A 25946-nucleotide genomic window follows, 5' to 3' on the forward strand; every position below is an offset into this window, starting at 1 on the left:
GCAGAGTCCTGGAAAACTACATATACACCCATAGGCTGGGGAGGATGTAAATGTCAATTTTTTGGGAAGAAGACCCCTGAAGAGCCTGTCATCCTCATCATCCTGTGATTGGAAGAGAAAAGCAATATGGCCCACCTGAGTCAATGCACACAGAATGGGATCTGGAGTGAGAGGACCAGAATGTAAGTTCTAGCTCGGCAGTCCACTCACTTTGTGACCTCAAAGAAGTCAAGTCCATAAATATTTATTGTTCCTATGTCTTAAACCAAGTGCTGACTTAGGAGATGGGGATAGAAGAATTACCAGACATAGGCCATGTTCTGAGGTGAGATCATGAGGGAGAATTATGGACCATGTCCCACATTTTCCCTTGTTTTAAAATTTTTTGAAGTTATTATTTAAATTCCAGTTAGTTAACATACAATTAATATTAATTTCAGGTGTGCAATTTAGTGATTCAACATTTCCATACAACAGCTGGTGCTCATCACAAGTCCCACATTTTTCTTTTCCATAGACTGAGATGACTAATTGCAACTTCTATTGGGAGCATCCAACAAGGCAATGACTGTGGGAAGCACTTACGGATGGTGTACCGTGTCATGCAAAGTTAATGGTGATTTTTAGTGCTAAGATTGAGCTACTGAAGGAATTCACAGATATTGCCATGATTATTACCTATAATAATAGGCTGCCAGCCTCTCCAGCTTGATTTCTGACTAGCTCCTTGTCCCCTCTTCTCCACGGCGATACAGATAATACCCCTGCCTTAGGGTCTTTGCACTGCCAGACATGAACTTATCTCACTTATCTGGATGGCTCATATTTTCATTTCATTCGGATCTCTGCTCAAAGTTATATTCCCCAGAAATGGTCCCCCAATTCACCCTGTCTAAAATAGAAAGCATATGTGCATATATATACACACACACACACATAGATATACAGATATGCACAACACACATTGTAACACATGCACATAATAACCACATGCATACAGATATGCTACACTCAGACACACACACACACACACACGTCCGAACACAAATCACTATTACCTCATCCTGCTTTATTTTAATCCATAGTGCTATTTCTTCCTGAAATTATGTTTTTATGTGTTTGCTTACATGTTTATAGCCTGACGTCCCCACTGGAATGCAAGCTCCATGAGGGCAGGGACTTTGTCTTGTTTAAGATTCTATTTCGAGTGCCCAGAGCACTAGCTCATAGCACAGCTCCATTATTATCCAGATATAATTTATAAGCCATACAATTCCCCTATTTAAACCATAAAATTCAATGATTTTTAGTATATTCACAGAGTTGTACAATCACCACCATCCATATCAGAACATTTTCAGCACCTCAGAAAGAGATGCAATACCCATTAACAGCCACTTGCCATTCCCCTTCCAAAGTCCCCCCCACCAGGCCTACTAATCTACTTTCTGTTTCGATAAGATCTGTCCATTCTGGACATTTCATATAAATACAATCATATAATATGTGGTATTTCAAACATTAAATTTTGATGAATGAATGAAAAAAAAGTCCAATTTCTTGCCACACCCTGTAGATATTAATACACCCTCAGAAAATTTCCCTTCATGAGTTTCAAGCAATCTATTATCCAATGTAAAAAATGAAGAATTCGTTTGGCAAAAATACCTCAACAATCTTATTTATTCATGGTGCATTTCTGTTTTTTTTATTGTGACATTTTGACAGGAGTTGATCAAGAGCTTCCCTCTGCATTATCAACAGGAAAAAGGAAGGGCTGACAGCAAGTACTTAAAACGAAATTCTGAGGGGTCTCTTTATTTCCTTAAGAGACGAACTGTTTTCAAACACTGAATTACAAATGATTTACTTCTGGTCTAGGTAGAGGCCAACAAGCCTGGTGCTCTGATATGCTGATTACAAATCATTCTCTAGTCATTAAAGCAGAACCTTGATCAGGCAACATTGGTAGACATAACTCCATGTATCCATGGACTTGAAAGTCATAAAATGGCCTTTTATTATTTACAAGCATTTCATAATTGACTTCATCAACCTAACTGGCTTTCCCCTTCAATTATTTTACCTCAGTGAGGTTTTATTGCATAAATATGCTCTTCCCCAACCTACCTTGGTTTTTTTTTTTTTTTTAAGATTTTATTTATTTATATGACAGAGATCGCAAGTAGACAGAGAGGAAAGCAGAGAGAAGAGGAAGCAAGCTCCCTGCCAAGCAGAGAGACTGATGTGGGACTCGATCCCAGGACTCTGAGGTTGTGACCTAAGTCTAAGGCAGAGGCTTAACCTACTGAGCCACCCAGGCACCACCAACCTACCTTGTTAAACCAGTACTCGTATTTGAATCACGTAATAGCAAATGACATCAGCATCTAAGTCAAACCACGAGCTAGGTTCTTAGAATTGGAATGGAACCTAAGGTCATCAGGTATAACCTCTCCCCCAGTGTTGGCAACCATGCCATGGCTTGGTACATCATTGCTCAAGGCATTCCACCATCATTCCAAACAACCTCAAGTGTTGTTCCTTACAGTAAACTTCCCAAGTATCCTAATTTAAAGATTTTTCCCATATATACATGACTATCTCCCTGCATCTACCTTCCTTTAGTCCAAGTTCTACGCCCTAGGGTAATAGAAGGGCAGCCTATTTCTTTCTGCCCTGGGCAAGAGAGTCCCTCAAACATCTGAAGACAGCTTGCCTCCGTGGGGATTCTTCCTTGAGCTGAACACCCCCCCCAGCCCATCTCACAACTTGGTTTGCAGACCCTCTTGCCGCTGCACCCCCACACTACTGCCATCCACCCATCCACCTTTCTGATCACCCACCATTGATGCAATTCCCTGCTGTCCTTCAAGACAAATCCGCCATGTGGCCATTTAAATTGCAAAGCTGCCTGATGGAAAGGGGGCCACACGTGCCTCCGGTCATTTGCTAAAATAACCTGTTAAATGCAAACACAATAATATGAATTGTTGAGACTATCAATGAAATCATCCATATTCAGGGACTTCTGTGGGCTTTTCAGGTTCATTTGTGGGCCAAGGACTGCTTTGAGCTAAAATGAGCAGATTCCCTTTGAACAAAGTACAATATCCATTCAGGAGGTCTGACCCGTACGTCCTACCTTCAGACACATGTAATTTCAACTGAAGTTATGAACTGAACCAGAAGAACCAGGAGAGCCAAAGCTATTTCAGTAACTGTGAAAACAAAAGCAGTAATACCAAGCTCCTTGTCTCCCTTTAATTTGGGAGTTTCCCAAGCAGGAAATAAGTAAATTTCGGTGTGCTTCCCATTTAAAGATACCATACAGAGAATGCTGTGTGATTTCACAAGTCCTTCCAGTGCTAATCAGTGCCAGCCTATTTTTGTCGGGGCCACAGAGACCCTGACTCAGTGGGAACATGGCACCTCCTACCACAACAGAGTCTGGGGGGACATTCTCGAGGGATTACCTTTCCTCCTGGGCCACCACAGGAGTCAGCGCATCCATCAGGCCTGCTCAGGGATGGCCACGGATTCCACGCCTTGACACGGACTATCCACAGGTGGTTCCTCTCGGGAATAGAGGTAGGCAGCCTGTAGCCTCTGGGGCTGTTTGGTCAGATGGGACAGGGGCAGCTCGGTGTCCTTCACTAGAACTTCCTCTCATCGTGCATCTCCAGCAGGGGCACTGACTGTGCTGTGGCGACTGTGGAATGACGCTAACGTCGGACCTGGGGATAATCCAAGTTGGCTGCCGCTGACTCATGAGGAGACTCTGGGCTGCCGCTGTTCTTCCATCAAGAGCCAGTGAGTGACTCAGTTGTTTAACTCTTGTGGCAAGACACCTGGAAGCTATTTATCTTTTTTACTAAGGACTCATTCACAGCGTAAAAATGTAATAATGTTCATTTACCATCACTCCATTACCCTGAGCACCAGATTGCTGCTAATTCAATGTGGTGCTGATTCACTCATCACATCACAGAGGCAACATTCTCCCAAAGTAGCTATTTATGTCCTAGCACCATCTGAGATACCCGTCAGATCCTTTCCGAAATGCTGAAGTCCCAGAAAGGCAGCCTGGTCTGACAAGAACGGCGTTGGATGCGGGTCCAGGACAAGCGCGTCTGGAGGTCAGTCAGCCCTCCCAGGGCCAAGCTTGCCGGCTCCAGTGACATGTCCCCCTTGACCTCGAGATTCTGTCAGGATAAACTTCCTCAGATTGAGAGTCACAGCCCAACTCGGCTCTGGAGCAGTCCCTTGCTCACTGCAGTCAGGAATAAGGTGGAGAGACACATTCGTAGCTGAACATTTGGTAACATTTGCTTCAGACTCACCAGTGGCCTGGTAGGAGAACTTGGTCATCCTGCATGGCTCCCCTGTGTCTCAAATTCCCCATCTAAAAATGAGGATATCGGCCCCACATTGAGGGAAGGCAAGTAAGGGATGGAATGAGGATAATTACATAGTAGTGGATGCATGGACCCCTGATATGAAGCCATTAGAGGGGCAAGAGTTGGGCCTATTTATACAATGAGAGAGTCTTTGGGTTTGCTTTCCCTCCCTCTCTTGCAGAGGGCCTGACTGAGGTCTGGGCTCAAAGAGTGATCACAAGAAGAAAACAAGCCAAATGCTGTCCTTGCTTTCCACACCCTTTCAGGCACCCAGGTGAGAGCAGTTGATAAAATGCTTGTGGAGGACTTCGAACTCCCCAGAGGCCAATGCTGTAAAAATAGAAAATGCTATTATGCCACAAAACACCGGAGAATGGGGGCACGTGGGTGGCTCAGTGGGTTAAGCCTCTGCCTTCGGCTCAGGTCATGATCTCAGAGTTCTGGGATCGAGCCCCGCATCGGGCTCTCTGCTCAGCAGTGAGCCTGCTTCCTCCTCTCTCTGCCTGCCTCTCTGCCTACTTGTGATCTCTCTCTCTCTCTCTATCAAATAAAAAAAAAAAAAAACCAAAAAAAAAACCACCGGAGAATGGCTTCCCCGGAAGTCATCACAAACCAGACAAAGAACAGGTGGAATAATTTCTTTTCCTTTCTTCTGATCTCTGGCTAACACTTTCTTAGCCATTTAAGGAGGACTTAATCCACTAGTGGACTGTCCCCATTTGAGGACAGCAGGGCTAAAGTTAGTACTGACCTGAACACGACAACCACAAGGGGGAAGAGACCACAGTTTCTCTCTCTATTGCTGCAAACGAGTCACCTGCCAGTTTGCACAACTATTCCTTCCCCAGAGTTTGGGAGACAAGGTCTTCCAACAGGATCTCTCCTTTGAAATACCGTCAAGCCAGGGCAGGTTGAAAAAAAACACCCCTCTGGCCTTTCTCTCATCCCTGATATTCACTGCTTTCTTCAAGGGACCTCTTCTTACTGGCTGGCACCGGGCCTTGTTCTCAGCTGCTAACCATTACTTTAGTTACACTGTAGCCCCTTTAAAGACTCTCCTGCAACCACCACCAATATTAAAGCTCTGAGGAAGAGTCTTTTCAAGAAGAAATTCTGAGATGGAGGCCCACTCTTTGCTCTTCCAATTGCTTCACAAAAGTAGCTTCCAATTCCAGCTTTCTACTGGTTCATTTCTAAAGGCTCCAACGGTATGGTCCAGAGAGAAAGGACCAAGAGAGGGAGTGGACACATGGCATGAAGATGAACAGGGAGGATGGAGGTGTTTCACTTAGAAAAGGGGCATCTCAAGGAGAGGCATAGGTGTTTTCAAATATATGAATGTGTGTCATTGTAGTTTGTTTTTATAACAATAATCTACAAAAATCCATTCAAGCTATCTCAAGTAAAATGGGATAGTTACAGTGCTTGTAAGGGGACTCCCTGGGAAATCCAAGAGAGGGAGCCATAATGGGCCTGGGTCTTCTGGAGAAATGGATGGGAATAGATTTGAACTTAAGGTGGTCTAAACACTACAGTAGCAGAAGTTCAAGTGCCTTTTTATGGAAAAGTCACCTTTCACATGACTCATCTACAGGCCACCCATCTGCTTCTTCCTCTAACAACCAGCAAATTCTTTTCAAGTTTCTTCATTTAAATATCATTGAGAATCCTAGAGGGCTGGCTTAATTTTTTTTAAGAATTTATTTATTCATTGTTTTTAGAGCAGTTGTAGGTTCACAGCAAAATTGAGAGAAAGGTACAGAAACTCTCCACATAACCCTGACCCCACACATACATAGGCTCTGCCATTGTCAACATCCCCCAGCAGAGTGGTACATTTGCTTCAACCGATGAACCTACCCTGACACGGCATAATCACCCAAAGTCCATAGTTTTCGTTAGGGTTCACTCTTGGGGTTGTGTAAATATACAATGACATGTAACCATCATTACAGTAACATACAAACTAGTTTTGCTGCCGTAAGAATCCTCTGTGCTCTGCCTATTCACCTCTTTTCCCTCACCTCCAATCCCTGGAAACCACTGACTTTTTTACTGTCTCCATAGTTTTGGCTTTTGCAGAATATTGTATCATACAATATGTGGCCTTTTCAGATTGACTTCTTTCTCTTATGAATATGCTTTTTAAATTTTTTAAATTTAATTAGTTAACATGCAGTGCATTATTAGTTTCAGAGGTAGAGTTTAGTGATTCATCAGCTGCATGTAACACTCAATATTCATCATATCACATGCCCTCCTCAGTGCCCATCACCCAGTTACCCCATCTCCCCACCCACCTCCCCTCGAGCAACCCTGTTTGTTTCCTATAGTTAAGAGTCTCTTATAGTTTATCTGCCTCTCTGATTTTGTCTTATTTTCCCCTCCCTTCCCCTATGATCCTGTTTTGTTTCTTAAATTTCCACATATGAGTGAAATCATGTGACAATTGTCTTTCTCTGATTGACTTATTTCACTTAATACTTTCTAGTTCCATCCACATCATTGCAAATGGTAAGATTTCATTTTTTTGATGGCTGAATAATAGTCCATTGTGTATATATTCCACATCTTCTTTCCCTTTCATCTGTCAGGGGATATCTGGGCTCTTTCCATATTTTAGCTATTGTGGACATTGCTGTTAATAAACACTGGGGTGCAGGTGCCCCTTCGGATCACTATGTTTGTAGCCTTTGGATAAATACCTAGTACTGCAATTGCTGGGTCATAGAGGAGTTCTATTTTTAACTTTTTGAGGAACCTCCATACTGTTTTCCAGAGTGGGTGTACCAGCTTGCATTCCCACCAACAGTGTAAGAGAGTTCCACTTTCTCCACATCCTCACCCACATCTGTCTTTTCCTGAGTTGTTAATTTTAGCTGTTTCGACTAGTGTGAGGTGGTATCTCATTGTGGTTTTGATTTGTATTGCCCTGATGATGAGTGAAATTAAGCATTTTTTCATGTTTCTGTTGGCCATTTGTATGTCTTTGGAGAAATGTCTGTTCATGTCTTTTGCCCACTTCTTGACGGGATTTTTTTATTTTGGGGTGTTGAGTTTGATTTTAAAATAATAATAATATGCTTTTAAGGTTCCTCGTTGTCTTTTCATGACTCAAAAGCTCATTTCCTTTTAGCACTGAATAATATTCCATTTCTGGATGTACCAATTTATTTATTCATTCACCTACTGAAGGATATCATGGTTGCTTCCCAGTTCTGGCAGTTATGAATAAAGCTGCTATAAGCATCCATGTGCAGGTTTTTGTGTGGACATAAGTTTTCAATGTCTTTGAATAAATACCAGGAAGCAACGTTGCTGAATCACATGGTAAGAGTATATTTAGGTTTGTAAGAAGCCACCAAATGGTCTTCCAATGTGGCTGTGCCATTTGCCATTCCTAGCAGCATTGAATGAGCATTCCTGTTGCTTCACATTCTCACCAGCATTTGGTGTTGTCAATGTTCCAGATTTTGGCCATTCTAATAGGTGTACTTCATTGTTGTTTTAATTTGCATGTCTGTAATGACATATGATGTGGAGCATCTTTTCATATGCTTATTTGCTATCTGTGTATCTTCTTTTTTTTTTTTAAAGATTTTATTTATTTATTTGACAGAGAGAGATCACAAGTAGACAGAGAGGCAGGCAGAGAGAGAGAGAGAGAGAGAGAGAGAGGGAAGCAGGCTCCCTGCCGAGCAGAGAGCCCGATGCGGGACTCGATCCCAGGACCCTGAGATCATGACCTGAGCTGAAGGCAGCGGCTTAACCCACTGAGCCACCCAGGCGCCCCTGTGTATCTTCTTTGATGGGGTATCTGTTAATGTCTTTAGCCCATTTTGTTTATCAAGATGTTTTCTCATTATTGAGTTTTTTAATTCTTTGTATATTTTGGAAGCAGTATTTATCAGATGTGTTTATTGCAAATATTTTTTCCCAGTCTGTGGCTTCTCTTCTCATTCACTTAACATTGTCTTCCCAGAGCAGAAGTTTTTAATTTTAATGAAGTCCGCTTACCAAACACTTTTTAGCAGATCACCCAAATGATAAGTTGTAGTACAGCTGCGGATGGCCTAGCATGGATCAGGGATCCACCTCTCTTCCACTCAGCTATAGTAAGAGGGTGGAGTTAAGTGGTATAAAATTTTTTTAAAAAATTGCTTCTGCCCTGGCAATCTGGTCTGTGAGCAAGGCAGCAGGAACTTCTCAAAAGAAGCATGTAACGATGAGCAAAGTAGCATGGAGGGACAGGGCATAGATCATGGAGTCATACTGCCTGGTTTGGTTTTGTGCACACTGGATAAACTTGAGCAAGTTGCTCACCTTCTCTGTGCCTCAATTTGCTCAACTGTGAGATGGGAAAAATAAATAAGATTGTTGAAAAGATGAATTAAGAAATCCATACAAGGCACTCAAAATAGTGCACACATGAAGTAGTGCTCAATAAATATCTGCTATTGTTATTCTGTCCAGACTGTCCAGCTTCTTCAGCTTTAATGTGAATATGAATACTTGAGGAGCTTTTAAAGTTCAGATTCCCACTGAGTAGATACAGGATGAGACCTGAGATTCTGCATGTCTAATTAGCCTCCAGGTGATGTCAAGGCTTTTGGTGTATGGTTCACCCTTTGAATAGCCAGGCTTTAGTACAAAGCACCTGGGGAAGAGGGACTAGACTATTGTTAGGGAAAAGAACTACTATAAAAGTCTTTAAATTAAAAAAAATTTTTTTCAACTCAAAATAAGAAAGAAACTTCTATCAAATAAAATCACTCTTAAATAGAATATCTGAGCTGCTTTGTAAGACAGTGAGGTCCCCCTCCGGAAGTTCGACCAATGTCTCCATTAAGTATAGGAGGCAAGTGGCTAGGATCCATGATTTCTTTAGGGACCCACAAAATGTTTTAATTTTAATTTCTTTTAAAATCAGAAGGAAAATGAATACATAATCATGAATTAAGCCTGGATTATAGTCAGTAGTATCAATAGAGTCATAAAATAGAATTTTAGACATTTTTTATGGAATAAGAGACCTACAAAAGCAAATATGTCTAGAATGTACAAAGTTCATAATGTGGCCCTGATAGGATGTCTTCACAGGGATTCCAGCTTGAGATAAAACATGGACATGAAGGAACGCTAAGGTTCCTTCCATCTTCAACAGTCAATGTCTCTTTTAAGATTCTATGACTTTGCTCTAGATCTGCTACCACAAACCTCACATCTGCAAATTCACTTTCTGCAAATATGCGGAGTGGCTGGCAGAGGGAGAGGGAGAAGCAGGCTTCCCTCTAAGCAGGAAGCCCAATGCTGAACTCGATCCCAGGACCCTGGGATCATGACCTGAGCCGAAGGCAGGCGCTTAACTGAGCCACCCACCTGGGTGTCCCTTAAATAAAGTATGATTTTTATTCTTACAAAATACATTTGATTCCAGAAGCATTTTGCAAACATTTCCTCATTAATATAAATTGCTCTATTGAAGAAGGTGTTTTATTTTGTCTTCGCTTTTAAAGTGAAAAATGAAGCCAAGAAAAGATTGAGAGGTATGCTTTAAAACTCAGTGAATGAGAAAAAAAAATGCCTACAATGATGGCTTTACCATTATTATTATTATTATTATTATTATTATTATTATTATTACAGTTGTGGGTGTAAAGCATACATATATACATTAAGCACTCATAAATCACTTAGGAAGTGATTCTCAACCATTGGAACAAATTGAAATTACTTATGTAGATTGGAGCCGACCACAAACCTCCCTCAGACCCAGAGGGGGGAAAAAAAACAGCCTTGTGTTTTGAAAACATTCCTTATGTGAGTCTACCATTGTGAGAATTTAAAAGTCACTGTGTCATGGCCATAGAGAAGGATACTGCAGAAGCCGACGAGGGATAAAGTTCCAAGGAAGGAGTGGTCTGGTGTCTGAGCATGCGCAAAGATGGAGAATACGGAGATGGAAAAAGATGCTTTGAATTTGGGGGAACATGGGGACATTGGTGAGAACAGTGACCCTGGGCCACGGGGGTAAAAACCAGATTATAAAAGTTTTCTTACCCTAATACCCACCCAACAGAAATCTGAGGAATCCTAAACCAGAGACTGAATGGAACATAAGAAAGTGGGCAGGGAATACCAACTTTAAAACAGGGCTTCAGCCTGGGGTTCATATTCTCCCCCTCCTCCAAGGGGTCCATGAATAGAATTTAGGGAATGAATGAACTTGGGAGTGGAAAAAAGATTGCATCTTGATTTTCACTCACCTTTGAAATGTGGCCTTTCCTCCTATTCTAGTCGTAGGCATCACTCTTCCCTAATAGAAGCAGCACCTGTGACTCTGCCATCGGTGAAAATCACGGCTATTTTAATTTTTTATTGAAGTATAGCTGACACACAATGTTACATTAATTTCAGGTGTACAACATGGGGATTCAACGACTCTACTCTTCATGCTGTGCTTCCCAAGCGTAGCCACCATCTGTCACCATAGAACCCTATTATAGTATCATTGACTATATTCCTTATGCTGTATCTTTCATCCCTGTGAATTATTCATTCCATAACTGGAAGCACGTACCTCCCACTCTCCTTGACTCATTTTGCCCATCCTCCCAACCCCCTCCATTCTGGCAACCATCAGTTTATTCTCTATTTATGGGTCTATTTCTGTGGGGTTTGTTTGCTCATTCATTTTCTTCTTAGACTTCACATACAAATGAAATCACATGGTATTTGTCTTCCTATGACTTATTTCATTTAGCATAATATCTTCTAGGTCCATCTATGTTGTCACAAATAGCAAGATCTCATTCTTTTTGTGACTGAGTAATATTTCATTGTGTGAAAATTTTTACTTAAATTTTAGTTAAACATACATTGCAATACAGTCTTTCAGAAGTGGAATTCAGCAATTCATCAATTACATACAATACCTGATGCTCATCACAAGTGCCCTCCTTGATACCCATCATCCATCTAGACCAACCCCCACTCACCTTCCCCCATCAACCCTCAGTTTTTTCTCTATTGTGAAGAGTCTCTCATGGTTTGTTTCCCGCTTTCCTTTTCCCCACCTCCCATATGTTCATCCGTTTTGTTTCTTAAATTCCACATATGAGTAAAATATGGTATTTGTCTTTCTCGGACTCATTTCACTTAGCATAATACAGTCTAGCTCCAATCACATCACTGCAAATGGCAAGATTTTATTCTTCTTGATGGCTGAGTAATATTTGTGTGTGTGTGTGTGTGTGTGTGTGTGTGTGTGTGTGTGTGTTCATATATCACATCTTCTTTATCCATTCATCAATCGGTGGACATTTAGACTCTTTCCATAGTTTGGCTATTGCTGATAATGCTATTATAAACATTGGGGTCTATGTACCCCTTCAAATCTGTATTTTTGTATCCTTTGGGTAAATACCTAGTAGTGCAATTGCTGGTAGTTCTATTTTTAACTTTTTGAGGAACCTCCATACTGTTCTCCAGAGTGGCCGTACCAGTTTGCATTCTTACCAGCAGTGCAAGAGGATTCCCCTTTCTCCACATCCTTGTCAACATCTGTTGTTCCTTGTGTTGTTAATTCTAGCCATTCTGACAGGTCATAGTGGTTTTGATTTGTATATCCCTGATAGTGAGTGATGTTGAGCATCTTTTCATGTGTCTGTTAGCTATCTGGATATCTTCTTTAGAAAAATGTCTAGTCATGTCTTCTGTGCATTTCTTAACTGGATTATTTGTTTCGGGGGGGGTGAGTTTGATAAGTTCTTTATAGATTTTGGATACTAACCCTTTGTCAGAGATGGTGCTTGCAAATATCTTCTCCCATTCCATAGGCTGCCTTTTAATTTTTGTTGATTATTTCCTTCACTATGCAGAAGTTTTTTTTTATCTTGATGAAGTCCCAATGGTTCATTTTTGGTTTTGTTTCCCTTGCTTCCAGCAATGTGTTTAGTAAGAAGTTGTTATGGCTGAGGTCGAAGAGGTTGCTGCCTGTGGTCTCCTCTAGGATTTTGATGGATTCCTGTCTCACATTTAGGTCTTTCATCTGTTTTGAGTTTATTTTTTTATACCACATCTTCTTTATCCACTCATCAAATGATGGACTCTTGAGTTACTTCCATGTCTTGTCTATTGTAAATAATGCTGCAATAAACACACGGGTGCATACATCCTTTTGAATTAGTGTTTTCATTTGCTTTGGAAAAATACCCAGTAGTGGAATTACTGGATCATATGGTAATTCTATTTTTAACTTTTTGAGGACCTTCCCTAGTGTTTTCTACAGTGGCTACACCAATTTATACTTCTACCAAAAGTGTGAAAGGGGTTTTTTTTTCCCCACATCCTCGCCAGCACTTGTTATTTCCTGTCTTTTTGATATTAGCCATTTTGATAGATGTAAGGTGGTATCTCATTGTGGTTTTGATTTGCATTTCCCGGATGAATAGTGATGTTTTCATGTGTCTGTTGGTCACCTACATGTCTTCTTTGGAAAAATGTCTATTCAGGTTCTCTGCCCATATATTTTTTTTATTTTAATTCCAGTATAATTAACATGCAGTGTTGTATTAGATTCAGGTGTAAATATAGTGATTCAGCTATTCTATACATTACTCAGTGCTCATCAGGATAAGTGTACTCTTAATCCCCTTACCTATTTTATATAGCCCCTATACACCTCCCCTCTGATAACCATCCATTTGTTTTCTATAGTTAACAGTCTGTTTTTTTAGTTTATCTCTTTTTTCTTTGTTCATTTGTTTTGTTTCTTAAATTACACGTGTGAGTGAAATCATATAGTATTTGTCTTTCTCTGGTTGACTTATTTCACTTAGCATTGTACTCTCTGGATCCATCCAAGTTGTTGCAAATGGCAAGATTTCTTTCTTCTTTATGGCTGAGTCATATTCCATAACACACACACATACACACACACACACACCCCACATTTTCTTTAGCCATTCATCTATCAGTGGGCTCTGGGTTGTTCCATATCTTGGCTATTGCAAATGATGCTACAAGAAACAGAGGAGTGTTTTTTATTTTTTATTTTTGGGTAAATACCCAGTAGTGGAATTACTGAGTCATATGGTGGTTCTATTTTTAATTTTTTGAGGACTCTCCATACTATCTTCCACAGTGGCTATACCAGTTTGCATTCCCACCAGCATTGCACAAAATTTTTCTCCATATCCTAACACTTGTTGTTTCTTGTGTTTTTTATTTTAGCCATTCTGACAGCTGTGAGGTGATATCTCACTGTGGTTTGGATTTGCATCTCCCTGATGATGAGTGATGCTGAGCATCTTTTCATGTGTCTGTTGGTCATCTGGATGTCCTCTTCGAAGAAATGTGTGTTCATCTTCTGCCCATTTTTCCAATTTTTTAATTGGAACTTTTGGGTTTTTTGATGTTGAACTGTATAAATTCTTTATATATATATATTATATATTATATAGGATTATATATATACTAATCCTTTATCAGGTATGTCATTTGCAAATATCGTCTCCCATTCAGTAGGTTATCTTTTAGTTTTAATACTTCCTTTGCTGTGCAGAAGCTTTTTATTTTGATGGAGTGCCAATACTTTATCTTTAATTCATTTTAAGTTTATTTTTTTAAAAAGATTTTATTTATTTATTTGACAGACAGAAATCACAAATAGGCAGATAGGCAGGCAGAGAGAGAGTGGGGTTAAACAGGTTCCCTCCTAAGCAGGGAGCCCGATGCGGGGCTCGATCCCAGGACCCTGGGATCATGACCTGAGCTAAAGGCAGAGGCTTTAACCCAATGAGCCACCCAGGCATCCATTAAGTTTATTTTTTTGTATGGTATAAGAAAGTGGTCCAGTTTTCCCAACACCATTTATTGAAGAGACTGCCTTTTTCCCCCAAGTATATTGCCGAATCCTTTGTCATAGATTAACTGTTGCAGAGCAAGAGTGAGTTTATTACTGGGTTGCCTATTCTGTTCTATGGATCTATGGATCTATTTTTGTGTTAGTCCCATATTGTTTTGATTATTATAGCTTTGTAATATATCTAAAAATCTGGGATTGTGATACCTCCAGTTTTATTCTTTTTCAAGATTCTTTGGCTATTCAGGATCTTTGTGGTTCCATACAACTTTTAGTGTTGTTTATTCTAGTCCTGTGAAAAATTCTATTGGAATTTTGATAGGGCTTGCTTTGGGTCATATGTTGCTTTGGTAGATTTGCTTTGGGTGTAGATTGCTTTAGGTGTTATGAAAATTTTAAGAATATAAATTCTTCCAATCCATGATCATAGTACATCTTTCCATTTGTTTGTGTCATCTTCAATTTCTTTCATCAAAGTTTTATAGTTTTCAGAGCACAGATCTTTCACCTCCTTGAATAAGTTTATTCCTAGGTATTTCATTATTTGTGGTGTAATTGTAAATGAAATTGTTTTCTTAATTTCTCTTTCTGGCACTTTGTTATTACTGTATAGAAATTCACAAATTTCTATAAATCATGGCCATTTATTTTTTTAAAGATTTTATTTATTTATTTGACAGATAGAGATCACAAGTAGGCAGAGAGGCAGGCAGAGAGAGAGGAAGGGAAGGGAGGCTCCCTGCCAGGCAGAGAGCCCGATGTGGGGCTCAATCCCAGGACCCCAGTATCATGACCTGAGCTGAAGGCAGAGGCTTTAACCCACTGAGCCACCCAGGCACCCCTATCATGGCCATTTAAATGTCACATTTCAGTCGATATAATGTTGCAAAACATTATTTACAATCATCCCTATTTTTGACATTACAGGAGTTATTAGACCCACTTCAAGAACTGGTTATTTAATGCTTTGGTAAAAGACACACAAATAGTAAAATAAATACACTCTGTGCCAGGATGGTTATCTAACTTAACTCACAGAACCTTTTGCTGGAACCTTCTATCCTGACCCTTCAGACACAAAACAGGTGGCATTCCATTCCTACATTACCCAAATGATAACGTTGTATTTAGTTTCCTGTCAACTCTTCCATACCCCTTAAAAGCGAGGGCTTAGGAACAGAGGAGCAAAAGTAGAGGAACTAGGAAGGGGTTTAAAAAAAAAAAAAGGACAATAGTGGTAAATACAGGACAAAAAGTAGTAAGTAAGTAAGAAGAAGAATCAAAGGCAAACCAAAAATCCTAAGAGCTGATAACATACACCCTCCTCACTATTGTAATCCTCCCCACTCTCCTCCAACCTTGTTCTATCTCCTTGTGCACTATTCCCTTCCCTGCCCATATAGTTTTCTCAGGTAGAATAAAGCCACTGGACAGCAGAGGAAAAAGACACTATCATACAGTACTCTCCAAATGCCAGGCCCCAAATGGGGGCTGTTCTGCACAGAGCTTTTACAAGACCCCAGTGAACTGGGGAAAGTAAGACAAGGTACTAAGTATGCTACAAACTAATATATCCAATTTGGAAGAATGTTTTTTTATTCTGAAATTATGGCATTTTTATATTTTTTAAGTTGAAATATCCTTTTATCAAATAGTACTGATATTAGATTGGTTTTGTATTTTAATATTCTTACTTGGAAGCATAAAGTATTCTAAGCCCTGTGCATATTCCCTAATTTTTAAAACTATTTTTATTGCTCTATGAAATAAAGATGGCTGGGAAGTGTTACCTTATACATTTTATTTACTCCTCTCTTTTTAGAGATGAATTCCAAACAAGGCAACATGACTTCCACTCCAGAATGTGGGGTTAGAAGCACAAGCATCAAAGTCTGGTTTTAAGACCTGGGTTTGACCCCTGGTTCTGCCTTTCTCCACTTTGTGACCTTGGGCAAGGAACCTGATCTCCCCAAGCCTGTTTCCTCATCCGTAAAGTAAGACTCATTTTTACCTTATGAGATAAAGGATAAAAAGAGATAATGAACATAAAACCACTTTATATATTACCAAATAAAGTCATTATTATTTCTATCATCACCATCATCATTTTTACTATTATAACTAAATATCCCATGGTTAAGTGGCAGAAGTTAGCTTCCACATTTGGGCTGACTCCCTGTCCAGTGATCTTCAAACTATCACTTAGTGAATCTATGTTGGATTGTGTTTTCAAATTAGCTCAAGAAACATTAACCACTTATTTAATATTCCTGCCCAAACTGTACAATCTGACTCTAATCATGAGGGAACATCAGACAAATCCTATTTGAGAGACATTCTAAAAAATAAGTGGCCTAAATTCTTCAAAATTATCAGTCATGAAAATCAAAGAAGGGCCAGAAAACCATTCCAGATGTATGATTCTGGATTGGATCCTGGACCAGGGAAAAACAAAACAAAACAAAACAAAACAAAACAAAACATTGCTATTAAAAAAAAAAAACAGTATGGGAACAATCAGCAAAATGTAAGATCTATAATTACATAATAGTACATCATTGTTAAATATCCTAAGTGAATATTCTTCTTAGAAAATATATACTGAAGCATTTAGGAACAAAGGGGCATGATTTCTGAAACTTGTTAAATAGTTCAGAAAAACTTATATATACATATTATTATATGTAATATATGCTTGGCATAATTTCTAGGTAATTCCCTACTTGGGACTCTCTTCTATGAAAAACCTGTAATTTCTTATTGTCTTTTATTAAACGAGACCTAGCAGAGAAACTGGTAATTTTTTGTATTCTTCTCACACACCATTAAGAATACAATGCTCATTATACGTGTTGCAAATGAATTTTCACAACTTAAACAGAAGATTTTACAATTATTCTTAGTGAGTTTATCCCTATGAAATTTTATGTTTTTATATATATGGAGAGAGAGAGAGAGAGAGACAATGATAGAACAAATTTTGCAAAATGGTAAATGCACCCATTCCATGTAAGGCACGATGTCTGCTAGTAACACCTGACATTAGGTAGGACTTTACAGTTTACAACATACTTTCACATGACTTCCCATTTGATTGGGTTCCCATTGAATTCTAAGTGAAGTACAATGAAGCCATGGTTTATGGGTGTAGGGTGGAGAAGAGGGGCCTCAAATTTTAACCAGGAAGGCAAGAACTCATAAACAGTTTTAAAATACTGTCCTCCTTGAATGCTCTTCATGTTTACCATTTTATCTTGTAAATACAAAGGATCTGGTCTGGGGCCAGACGTGACAATGATACGATTCTTCGATCACTGCTCACTTTGATTCAGAGAATACAGATGGCGCACAGCAAGGTTGTCTGACTGTGCGAGGTACACCGAGGAGACAGAGAGCCCATGTCTCTGCTCAGGTACCAGATCTGAGGTTCTCTCCTGGAGTCAAGTGTTCAACACAATTGCTTACTGTGTTTATTTTTTTTTTTTAGATTTTTTTTTTTTATTTATTCATTTGACAGAGAGAAATCACAAGTAGGCAGAGAGGCAGGCAGAGAGAGAGAGGAAGCAGGCTCCCCGCTGAGCAGAAAGCCCGATGCGGGGCTCAAACCCAGGACCTGGGATCATGACCTGAGCCGAAGGCAGCAGCTTAACCCACTGAGCCACCCAGGCGCCCCTGCTCACTGTGTTTAAATCTCTCTCTCCCCCTCAATGAACTGGTTTGGTTCTGCTGAGTGCACACGGTTGAACTGGACAGTTTGACGGGACTCAAGTAGGGCAGTGTGCAGGATTTTGATTAATTGTGGCTCCAAATCTGTTTTCACTTATTTGCAAGTGCTTTCCAATGTGACAGAGGCCAGAAGCAAAAAGATACATTTTCCAGATTCTACTTAGCAGGTTGTAAGCCATCTTCCTGCTCCTTTTTCTGTTTTCTGCAGACAGAGATTTCTTTCCGTGTTGTCAGCACCCAGTCCCCAACTTTGTGGATGCTGAGAGATGTTTAAAGGGGCCACCGAGATCACAGACTCCACATTCCACTGTGATTCCCCAGAACACCAGCAGTAGCTCCCACTTACTGCCGTCTGTCTGATCTCTAGGTCCGTGTCATTATGTTGTGAAAGTCAACGGTTGTAGCCTCTGGCTGCCCGTCCCAACAGGAGCAGAGGTCCTCATTTCTCTTGTTGGTCAGTTCTGTAATGTCCTGGGGGTCATTCTGGAGGCTTAGCCTAGAACACACTCCTTCTACCTCTTCCAATAATTTTGGAAGCACCAAATCTCCTGTATTAATCCCACTTCTGTTTAAAATACCTAGAGTAGTTTCTACTTCCTGAACTGAACCCTGACTGGTGTTTCCCTGTCTCCCAGATATGAGACAGACTACAAGAGGTTACAGCGACACAGCGCTTGAATGAAACTCTCATACAATTACATACAATAGCCGGGATTTAGTGCACTTGGTCCATGGACCCAATGCTGACTTTGGGCCTCTAGACTCTTTCTCTCTTAGATTACATGGTCTTCAAAGAGACGGCACCTCTGCACAAACTACATAAGGGTTCCTAACAGTAACAAGGTTCAAAAAATAGTAAATTTTCAATTATTATTCCACTGCTTTTTTTTCAGGAAATTAAAGCAAACTTCCCTTCATTATCAGTTCATTGTTTTACTTCCTAAGGCCAAAAAAAAAAAAAAAAAAAAAAAAAAGAGGGCGTTTCTTCAGACAGAAGTGAATACAGGTAATGTTAACTCTCCAGATTCAATAACGATGAGTAGGGGTAGAAAAGACTCCGCAGGAAATTTAACCAGAAGCAGGGGCTCAAAACCCAAGTATCCATAAACAAATACGGTCACTATTTTACCTCTGAAAAGATAAAAGGAGGGGCGCCTGGGTGGCTCAGTGGGTTAAAGCCTCTGCCTTAGGCTCAGGTCATGATCCCAGAGTCCTAGGATGGAGCCCCACATCGGGCTCTCTGCTCCGCAGGGAGCCTGCTTCCTCCTCTCTCTCTCTCTGCCTGCCTCTCTGCCTGCTTGTGATCTCTGTCTGTCAAATAAAAAAAAAAAAAAAGATAAAAGGAGAAAAGATAGGTAGATAATGGAGATAGTTAATATTTATCGGACATAAATGGCTCTTACTCAATTTTCACAGCAAACGCAAGAGGCAAGTATGTTATTATCACTATTTCCTGGGCGAGGAGACCTAGGCTCAGCTGAAGTCATTACTCAAGGCCATGCAGCTACTAAATATCCTGACTCAGCCAGAGGCACAAGTATCCTAGCTCAGGCTTCTGGAATGCCAAAGTCTATCCCTTCAACCACTCGCAAAATAATGCAGCTCTCCACAAGGTGAACGATTGCCAATATTTTTTCCACTCCCCAAAATAGTGTTTTCTAAGCTGAAATAGACAACCATTGATTAAACCCAGCAGCCCTCATTAATCAGTCTCTTGAGTGAAAATAAAACAGCAGGTTCCAGCATTTTTATTCTTAGCTCCCTTATGAGGAAGAAGGAGAGGAAAAAGGAAGGAAATAAGCATCAAGACCCAAGATGACAGATTCAGATCCATCCTCCTGCCACCCTAGCCAGCAGCCCCTAGATTTCCTCCCACGCACCCTTCCTCCAGCTCTACAGCACCAGAACTCCTGTGCCTTGTCCCTGAACCCCTGCAGGATCTCCATTCTCTACAACCATGTATTCCTCCACCGTGAGAAGAGACCATACAATTTCATTTCCCTCATCTTGACAATGAGTTTTCCCACAAGAGCAACTGGCTAAAATTCTCGGGTTAGAAGGACAATGGATCTGCCACGAGAGCCCTCTTACCACCTCACCTGCCCTTGCTGTCCAGGTGGCGCCTGCTACTCTTGATTACAGTGCCAAGGTTCAGACACTCCTCTCGCCACCACACACATGGCCAGTGATTCATTCATAACTGTCAGCCAAGCCTTCACTGCTCCCTGTTGCAAGAAGAATTTGTGAGTCTCTGGGAGTTGTAACCTTCCCCATTTTTCTCTTTTGCTGATAAATTCTGGAGAGCAGTACGGATAGCAGCAAGACATTCATCATCTTGTGGGGTTTGCAAGCAGCTGGTGTGACATTCTCAGCCAATATAACTGCAAGCTGACTTTAATCATGGTCTGTTGATCTCACCTTCCAGGAATATTGCCTTGATACATCATTCTCTTCCTTCTCTAAATGCTCTGAGGAAGGCTTTCTGAGTTTCACCATCTAAACCCCAGGGAGGAAGGAGGAGGGAATTCGAAGAACTGTTATTCCCTTTACAACGGTAACTGGAAAAGAGTTGGATCTTAAAAGTCCACAGACCTTGAAAGAAGACAATTTAAGCTAAAATCTGAGCACACGGAAGTATTTGCAAATGTTAGGAAAATCTGTGCCAAACAAATGTTCCATCTTGCTGAATTTCACTGATTTCTTCCAATAATGTTCACTGAGTATTTTCCACATTTTCTAAGAGGATCCTTGGATTACCAATAAGGCTAGTTCCTTTTTATATAATTAATGGCAATCTGAATTCAAGCCTTCCTCAAAATTTTACTTTCTACAAAACTAGAACTCAGCTGATTTAAACATCACTCCATGATAATTATGACTTTTGATTAAGTAGGGGGATGGCTCAGAAATGGTAAATTGTTGTCCCCTGCATCTGACAGGCTACTAAGACCCCCTGACATTTGCATTTGGCCATGTGTTGAGACCAGTGGCTCCAAATATCTTACAGGTGCACCTCAATAAAAAAAAAAAGTTACACATGCTCCCTGTATGCTAAGCAGAAATAATAGGGACCAAGGCATGTCTAATGGCTCAAATACACAAAAGTTTATTTCTTGGGCCTGTAATAGCCTGAGGTGGATGTTCTTGTAAGTGAGTGGGTCTCCCCCAGCAATATTTCAGGATGCAAGCTCCTTCCATCTCCCACCTCTATCATCCATACCCACCCCGGCCCCGCCCTGGGTCATTTTCTGCATCTAAGCCAGCCAAAGAGCTAAGATTACAAAGGAGGCATGCCTGCTTCTCAAAAGCTTTGGTCCAGAACTGACATATATCACTTCTGCTCACCTCCCACTGGGGAGAACTGGTAACAGCTACATCCAAGGGGTGGGAGAAAGTTGTCTCTGGCTGAGCAGCAGCTAGAGCTACAGCTACTCCCAGCTGCAACCGTATGATCTGGAATGAAGGACAGATTTCAGTGAACAATCGGCTATCTGCTACAATTCACAGTTTCTTCTTTCTTTCATTTAGTCATTCTTATTTATCTCTAAGTGGTATGCCAATGTGTATATATAAAACACATGGCACTAATATGCAGATTATAAAGCATCCGTGGGGGTGTCTGGGTGGCTCCGTGGGTTAAGCCACTGCCTTCAGTTCAGGTCATGATCTCCGGGTTCTGGTATCAAGTCCCACATGGGGCTTTCTGCTCGGCAGGGAGCCTGCTTCCCTCTATCTCTCTCTCTCTGCCTGCCTCTCTGCCTCTGTCTGTCAAATAAATAAATTTTAAAAATCTGAAAAAAAAAAGCATCCGTGGAAATAGATGTTTAAGAGGATGAGAAGAGAAAGCAAGTTTAAATGACAATTTTAAATGTTCTTTCTGCAGCCCATTGGATCATCCTGTGCATCTCCTGGTCAAGAGTCACACCCAAAATTCATGGTTCAAGACAGTAGAAGGTTCTGAGAGTTAGCAAGTGTTCTTCTAGCAGAGTTCTAAGAAAGAAGGGCATCACCCTCCCCCTAGTCTTTCCTATCTTTAGATGGCAACTCATACCCAGCTACTCAAGACCCAAACCTAGAAATCATCTTCTTCACTGCCCTTTACTTCCATATCCAGTCCCCAGCTGGTCCTGTCTACTTACCTTCCCAACCAGATCCAGAATCCCCACTTATCTCCACCACCATGACTCCCACCCAATCCTAGACACTGTCATCTCTTATCTGGACCTCTATAATAGTGTACTGTCTTGCAAACCCACCCTCCATGGAATAGCTGGTATCATCTTTAATACATGTAGAAAAGGTTCAGTGACTACCCTATGGATTCCCCAGTGGGCTGACACAACAAATAAAACGTAACATCCTCATACAAGCTTCCAAGGCAGAGCGAGAACTCAAATATTTCTTAAATACTGTTAAAAGTTATATGTATAGTAAAAAGAGAGCTGAAGAAATATATACCAAACTGTAGTTTAGTGTTCATTTGCTCAATGGCATTTTTTATCATTGAAAACAAAGTTATTTGCATTTTGTAAAGAAGAAGAAAGGGAAGGAAACAGGAGGAAAAGAAAAAGAAATGAAGGCTATCTGCTTCCATGTAAATGACCAGATCCAATTATTTTTATTACTATTTTTCCCTCCTAATTCAAGCAGATTCTAGCCTACATACCTCACAGGAGATTAGCAGCAAGAACAAACAGAAAAGATACTTCACTTCCCAGCTTGCTTATCCCCCCCTCGCAAAAAGCAAAAGCCATAGAGGAGAATCAGAATCTCATCAGAAAAGAAGGGCGTTAGAGGGAAAATGGGGAGGGATTTCCCTGAAAAAAAGGACTGGCCTGCGTTAGGGAGAAGAGAGAGACAGGTCAAAGGGATCTCAGTGGAAAAGGCCTCCTACCACCTTGGGGAAGCTGAGAGATTGGGATTCACCCTGGGCTCCCAGATTCCCCACAGGTTTCCGCGTTCCAAGTGCCAAAGGGTTTCCGCGTTCCAAGTGCCAAAGGGATCCAACAGTGTTGGTCCTGCATAAGACCCCAGAATCTTGACACGAGCTCATGGGAAATAAGAGAGGTTAGCTCAAAATGGCAGAGGCTAAATTTCCCGTCAGTCCAAGGGGCTGAGTGTCCAGAGCCAAAAATAAGTTGATGTACAGAAACAAAGGAAATGGATACTTTCATTTGTGCCCTGAGATTTATATCTACTCTCTTCCTGTATGAAACTATGCAAAGGATTTATCATCTTCATAAATTAGTTCTGATTCAATGTCATTACTGTAATAATGTCACTCTTACTCATGTGCATTCTAATACGCTTTCCTGAGGCAGGAGGGTGGGGTAAAAGGGAAAGGGACTGGAATTATGCACAAGGCTGGTATTGTCCCAAGAAAGTGTCTCCTACATGGCTATCAGCTGGCATCCGTTTTGGTGGGCAAAAGACTGAGAACCAGTGTTCTATGCCTGTCTCGTTCTGACTTGATTAGAGTTTGTTGTTTGCATCCCTGACCATGGCTGCTATGGAACCTTGGACATAAGGCAATGACATAGCACAGCAGGTGCCGGACAAGACGATCTGCCAGGGAAAGCTCTGCCAGCTCAATAAGCTATGTCATACGGAGCAAGTTTCCTAATCCTTCCATCTTCTCCTCTGGGGGTCATACCATTCTTACTCCATGGGGCTACTGGGAAGATCCAATGTGATCACTTTAAGGTACTCAGCACAGTGCCCGTCACGTGGTAAGCTCTATTAACAGTAATTGTTATTACTAGCCTGTATTGCAGTGGGCATTTGAAGACGCTGACTGAATGAATAAACAAATGACTTATCTCAGGGTATTGAGAGCAGAAAATTCCTGAAGAAATATGGACTTGGCCCCTTAGGTGTTGCTCTGAGCCAATGTGACCACACTTTGTTTTTGCTACTAAAGGACATACTTCTGGGCACACACCGCATGTCCCGAGGATGTGGTAAGGTACTGGACGGAGTACACTGTCTCACTCGGTGATCAGTCACTGACATTGGCAAGAACTTTGGCCACGACCAAGAATACACTTTGTCATATATTTTCTTCCAGAAAACGCTAACTGCCTTCTGTGGGGATCCATTTGCAATTTTGGCCTCAAGTAGCATTAGAGTTAATCAATTTCAGGAATAATGGGAAATCAAGTAACGTGTATCCTTCTAGGGATGTATTTAAAACAGCCCTCACCCAACAACTTAGCAGAACGAACAGTGGGACAGTGGCCATTTTAAAATGCTCAGATTTTAAGAAATGGTGTTGATAAATTCCTTTCCAAATATTCTCTAGGAAAGCTTCTGCAATGAAAGAAAAATGACGCATGTATGTTGAATGGCTTTGTGTGGCCTTCCCACCAAAATTCAAAGCAAGAATCACAAACGTCCTATTTTCTCAGATCTTTGGGCCTTTGTTTGTGCTCTTTCCTCAGCCTAGAATGTCCTCCATGCCCCAGCTCAAGCTATCCCAACCACGCCCCTAATCCTAGCAAATCACAAAAATATAGCACAGAGGTTAATAGCACATTTCAAATCCCATCTCCACGTTTCCCCAGCGAGGTGACCTTGGGCAAGTTATTTAAGTTCTCTATGAGTCAGGTTCCTGTGGGGATGATAAGTGAACCTAACCTAAGAGGGTTGTTGGATAATTAAATAGGTAAATATATGGAAAATGCTTAGAACAGAACAGATCATGGATCATAATCAGCACTACATAATTGGTGTCATTCTTAACCTTCAAATCCTAGCTCCAGCTTTAAACCCTTGGGAAGGTTGATTCCCCCTGGGCAGAGGGCAGAGGAGAAAGAGACACTTTCTCCTGCATGCTTGCCCTAGTCTCTACTGTAGTGCACATCACATTCGATTACAACCACCAGTGTGTGTATGCCTGCCTTGCCACTACGCACAAATAGGAGGAATGCAACCACCAACACTTTACTTTGAGTCTCTGGGCCTTCCAACAAAGCCATGAACATCACAGCATCACAGATGCACGATAGATATAAGGTTAACATACAAATGCATTAACTAAATGTTACTGAAGCTTTTTGAGTTTCTCACGCAGTCAGTGTATTCCCGTCCTTGCGTGAAACTGCTGAGTGATTGCTGTTGTTGTGTGTTGTGCTGTTGTGTGTGTTGTTGTGTGTGTCTAAAGCCAAATGAAGTAAGGTTCTGAGGTGCCTGAGAGTTTGTACACTAATCACTGGCATCATAAAAATTCATCATTAGCACCATTAACAGAGGGGACTGATGTGATCACGGAGTCAGCGGAAGGACTTTGCCCAGCACATGGCATCTCTCGAGATAAGCTTTAACATTTCCCCCGGCTGCTTTCCGGCACTGCATTCCTCCAGTGCTGCTGGGACACGGGACAGGTCACAGTTCTGAGGGGTGATGCAGGAGTGCTTAGTCACAGTCTATCTGCCAGTGGGAAAAGACTTTGGCAGGAATAGGATCCAAGAAGACGCTGAAAATAGCAAGTCCGTTGAAGGCCAAGGGAACTTCCTCTTGTGAAAGTGGGAAAAAGGGATGGATGAAAGAATCAGCTTCCTGGCAGAGGAAGAACAACATCCTGTCTGAGCTGGACCGAGAGAGAGGAACCAAGGAAAGTTCTGGCTGCCTGGGGAGGGCAGGGAAAGCACCAGATTTGGAATCAAAACAATCAAGGCTTAATCCTTCCATCTGGTAAGATTTCTCCTCTTCAAAATGGAGAATGAAATGAAGAAAACTGTAAAGCACCATAAAAACGTTTAAGGTAACGATTCGATACAGCTGGAAAAGGCTCCTTCCTATACTGATTCCTAGAAGGGGCTCCTGCCTGAACAGAGGCCTGTGCATTTTCACGTTAGGGTAGAAAGAGAGGTCTCTGGCTCCTGGTCATTTACATTACAAAGTATTAAAGAAGTCTAGAAGGATAATACATTTCAAATCTTCCTTGGAATAAAACT

At 41.1% G+C, this 25946-nt stretch overlaps 1 protein-coding gene across 1 annotated transcript in view; it reads right to left on the reverse strand.

Moving 5' to 3' along the window:
• RGS8 (regulator of G protein signaling 8) overlaps positions 1 to 3496 on the reverse strand; it is a 94350-nt gene extending 90854 nt beyond the window's left edge. The window contains exon 1 of the mRNA XM_047705189.1: positions 3477 to 3496. The gene's annotated coding sequence lies outside the window, so the exon portion shown is untranslated. The remainder of the gene's footprint in view (positions 1 to 3476) is intronic.
• Positions 3497 to 25946: the final 22450 nt, after the last annotated feature.

Source organism: Lutra lutra, chromosome 15 (assembly GCF_902655055.1).
Source record: "Lutra lutra chromosome 15, mLutLut1.2, whole genome shotgun sequence".
Lineage (NCBI taxonomy): Eukaryota > Metazoa > Chordata > Mammalia > Carnivora > Mustelidae > Lutra > Lutra lutra.